Source organism: Microtus oregoni, unplaced genomic scaffold, assembly GCF_018167655.1.
Source record: "Microtus oregoni isolate MIOR12 unplaced genomic scaffold, Mior012 000001F_ref0000356, whole genome shotgun sequence".
NCBI lineage: Eukaryota > Metazoa > Chordata > Mammalia > Rodentia > Cricetidae > Microtus > Microtus oregoni.
Window position 1 is genome coordinate 58139591 of NW_024543060.1, and position 4928 is coordinate 58144518.

The 4928-nt window shown below is 45.7% G+C and overlaps 1 pseudogene; it reads left to right on the forward strand.

Moving 5' to 3' along the window:
• Positions 1 to 4361: 4361 nt before the first annotated feature.
• LOC121462193 lies at positions 4362 to 4928 on the forward strand (annotated as a pseudogene).

Genomic DNA, 4928 nt, shown 5'->3' on the forward strand with positions numbered 1-4928 from the left:
TGGGCTCACAGCCAGGGAAAATACAAACAACTGATTGGGCTGTGGTCTCAATATCACATTGAGAGAAAAGGAAAAGAGCATTGTAGATAATGAAGATCAAAGCAGAACATCCCAGTTGAGATGAGAAGAAATTCAAATGGTGCTCCCAGCTGTCTAGGGAAGAACAGAGAAAGGAGGTCCAGAGTCACGGGGACTAATTTCTACGCCGGTGCCCACCTGTGGCCCATCTGTCCTGTTAGATCAGACTCAAACACCACAAATGTGTAGCACTACCCACCACACCCCGTCCTCATACACACTTATAAAGAAATGCAGTGGGCAATACTGACTGACAACTTGACAGGATCTGGGATGGCCTGGCCGTCAAGACTGAACATTACCATGTGGGCTTATCTTCACTCATGTGGGAAGATGCACACCGCTAGAAATGAATGAATATATTTTTGAATGACTTTTTAAAACAGCAAACAAGTAAGGCTTGAAAAATTTTCCCATACTGGATAATAACTAGAAATATGGAATAAACATGAGAACTTTGAAATACTTCTGTAGTTATAATACTAATAATAGTTGTGTCACAGACCTAGCATGGACGATGTTATAAAACCAGGGGCCTGAAGAATAACCAAGAGCAGGGCATATGGTTTCCCAGATGCTGTTTACACAGCAGAATAAATTGCAGACTAAACTGTTAATCCCAGTTCAATCACTCACTCCCGGAGATCACCCCCACTGCTGGACAGTGCTCTTCCTGTGTGGAGCCCAGATGCAAATTCCCAGGTAGAAATCCAGAATCAGTGGGATTGGAAGGGACTGAGAATCAGACTTTGCTATTACAAGAGAGTTCAAGTTCTATGAAAGCAAATAAATTAGTAAACAATTAAACTTGTAAACAATTATCCATTTTAGTTAAACATCTTTAAATAATAGGCATTTCTCTGTATAGTCCACTAGACAGTACAAGGCACACTTCACACATCAGAACCCAGAGGGACAGAAACCACACAAGGTGCCTCCTTCACTCTGCCCATGGAGTAACCAAGCCGCGGCTCTGGAGTCAGGTGCCCACCCTCTGCTCAGCTCCTGGAGATCTGGAAGTCCACAGACATGCTCTGCCCATGACACCGCTCTGTGCTCTCTACTCACGTGATGAGCTGGTACCCTTTCTTGACACGGAGTCTGCACAGATGTTTTCCACAAAGCTCCCCAGAAAATGGTCGGTCTTTCCAATTCTTTGTAATGTTTAAACCACCATACTCTCGTTTTTATGAAAAAACACATCTTCTTTGAGTTCAACTCTGCCTCAATCTGAGGAGGATAGAAAACCATCACCATGTGCCTTTCAAAGATAACAGGTCTGGCCTCATTCATAGCAGGACGCAGGGAGGAGCAGTCCGGCTGAGGTGCTGGAGGAGTAGGCACTGAGGAGTCCAGGGAGCTTGTGTTGCTAAGAAAGTATCTGGTGCTGAGGCCACTGTCCCTGAGACCACTGGGCCATCTCCGTCTGTGGGATAGGTGGGATAGGAGCCTGCCCAGCCGTGGTTGCCCACTAGGGACTCAGTGCGCCCTGCTCCCAGCACCAAGTCCAGAGTAGGTGCGGCTGGTAGGGGGGCTCACGTTTGGTGGAGGCACAGAGAGGAGCTTCAGCAGGCCCTTCTTTTCTTTCTTAATGTCCCTGTCTGGTTTCACAGCTGAGCTTTTCAACATGCTACTGCAGCCCTCTCAGGAGGTGTAGGGAGTCCACGCAGGATGGCCACTGTTCAATCACCTGTTGTGGTGCCTCTCTGGGCTTCTTGATCCACACACCGTGAAGCACCCTGGGTTCCCTTTCTGGGACTCTTTGCCTTTGGAATCTTGAGTGTTCATCACCAGCTGAAGAAAATCTACTCGCGTCTGGAAGCAGAAAGAGAAGTCGATGGCGGACATTTAGAGAAAGGGCACGAAGAACATGTTCCCAGCCTGACACACGATCAAACCACCAGCACTCTGACAGGAACACCACATTTCACCCTCTGCTTTGACTCGAGGTGATTTGCTTCATGATTACTACAAATTCATAGAAAAAGTCCATTAGCCGGTTTGGAAAAATAAGGATACTTAGGATCTCATATACTGGAATAAGGCATGGAAACATAGCTACAGAGAAGAAAGAGAAAATGTAGTGGAAATCTGCACTGAATTCTTATTCACTTATAGAAATCAAATACAGCTTCTCCTAAGCTCCAGGATCCACTTGTATTTCTTCTATTCAGCTCAAAGGAAGGTACCAAAGTGAGGTTAACAAACAGCCGTCTTTATAATAACATCAAAATGTAAACCACTCAAGATATGGGCAGGAGCAATGGTCAAGGGGTGGAGAGCATTTGCTGCTTACAGGGACTCGAATTTGGTGCCCAGTTCTTGGCACGGAACGGTTCACAACTGCAACTCCAGCTCTAAGGGATCTGCCTCTCTCTGCTGGACTCTAGAGGCATTACACTCCCATGGATACATACACATACGCACGCATGATTAAAAATAAAACAAAATTAAAAATACTTAAAATAGGAAGAAACATTTTTTATTCTTTGATAACTTCATAGATACATGCAATGAAATAACATTTCCACCCCACTCCCGCTATTCCCTCTGCAGCTTCTCCAGCATCCCCCTCAGACTTCCCTTTCACAACGTCATGTTGTTTAACAACACTCTATGTCTTCAGTGCTGCCCTCGTGTATGTGGGTGTGGGACCGTCCACTGCAGCATGGGAAACTGAAGAGTGACTCTCTTCCCTCGCAGCCAACAACTGCCAAAAGTCTCTCAGAGAGGGGAGGGACCCGGAGAGCATCTCCCACATCTATAGTGGGAGTTTTGTTCGGCTTGATCTAGAGTAGCTTATGCGAGATTGAGGGTGTGAGAGCTATTCAAGCCCAGAAGATGATGTTCCTCCTCACCTTCCAACCGTTACATTCTCTGCACTCCTCTAAAGATGGGAATAAATTTAATAACAGTGCATACTATTTAACTAAAATGGGTCAAAGATCTAGGTCTAAGATGGGCATGGGGAACACATGCCTTCAGTTCCAACATTCTGGTAGTAGAGGCACGTGGATATCAGTGAACAATTCCCAGAACAGCCAGGGCAACATAGACCCTGTATCCCCACCTCAAAAAAATTAATAAAAGTTTTCAGGAATATACTGCCCAATTAAGATGAAACTGGGGGGACGTTAATGTTCATAACCTCAGCTCTCACCATGTGATTTAGAGATTAAATCACAGTACTTCATAAACTTGTACATCATACAACTTTAAAACATTTATAAATGCTAAGTTTATTTTAAAATTAAAAAATAATTTAAAAGTGTACTTCAAAGGATTCCATCAAGAACAGTAAAAGCCATCTAAAAAAAGAAAAAGTATACCAATTACATGCCTGAAAAGTGACTGCTATTGGTGATAGACACGCCAATCTTACAGCTCAATGACACAATTCAGCTCTGCAGGAGCAAAGGTCGCATCGCTGTTTATCTAAGAAAGACAAGGATAGGGAAACTATAGAAATCTGAACACAGTCAGTCACCTTTTCAGTTGTCCCCAAATCTAAACACTGCAACGTTCACAGAAAAGTGATCTAGCCAGGCGGTGGCAGTGCACGCCTTTAATCCCAGTACTTGGGAGGCAGAGGCAGGTCAATCTCTCTGAGTTTGAGGTCAGCCTGGTCTACAAGAGACTTTTCCATGATAGGCTTCGAAGCTACAAAGAAACATTGTCTCAAAAATAAATAAATAAATAAATAAATAAATAAATGTGATCAAAGAGACCTTCATAATTCCCTGCCTTATATGGCAAAGATCAGAAATATTATGGAGAAGAGAAACTATGGACACAGGATCCCTGATGCCACCAGGCAAGAAAATACAGAAGCTGGAGCATGGCTGGAGTAGACACTTCCCTAGGTCATCTAGAGAGAACCTGACCCCTGACACACCCCAGGAGACAACAGATCCCTGTCAGTGTATAGTGAGTGTCTATGAGGAGGGGAAGTGTAGTGTGTGCTGTGGTGTGATGAGGGCTGATGCCCTTCCCATAGTGAGGGATGGAGATGAGCCGTCCAGCTGGATCATATGAGAACACTGTATTGGAAGGTACATTCTGGTGGGCAAGGGGCAGAGTCTGATACCTAGACACTTATATGTTCTACGCATGTTCTTCCCACGTTAACACCTTACATACATTGTCAGTTTTAGGACATCAAAGGCATCCCTACCCACACTCATCACGCACTTTTCTAGGGATCAGGCCTAGATAGTCCATTCCTTTTCTGATGTCAAAACACAATGCTGCTTTCTGGACCTGGCAGAGCAGGAGGCACCATCATGGGTGTTGACAACCGCCACAACAAGGACCAAAAGGTTCGGCACAATGAGCCCAAGAGCCAGGATATCTACCTGAGGCTGCTGGTCAAGCTGTACAGGTTTCCAGCCAGGCGAACCAACTCCACCTTCAATCAGGTTGTGCTGAAAAGGTTATTCATGAGTCACACCAACCGGCCACCTCTGTCCCTGTCCCAGATGATCCGAAAGATGAAGCTTCCTGGATGAGAAAACAAGACGGCTGTGGTTGTGGGGACGGTCACATATGACGTGAGGATTCTCGATGTGCCCAAACTGAAGGTGTGTGCACTGCAGGTGAGCAGCCAGGCCCGAAGTTGCATCCTCATGGCTGGTGGTAAGATCCTCACCTTTGACCAGTTGGCCTTGGAGTCTCCCAAGGGCCATGGCACTATGCTCCTATCTGGACCTCGGAAAGGCCGAGATGTGTACCGCCATTTTGGCAAGGCCCCAGGAACCCCACACAGCCATACCAAACCCTATGTCTGCTCCAAGGGCCGGAAGTTTGAATGTGCCAGAGGCAGAAGGGCCAGCTGCGGCTACAAAAGCTAA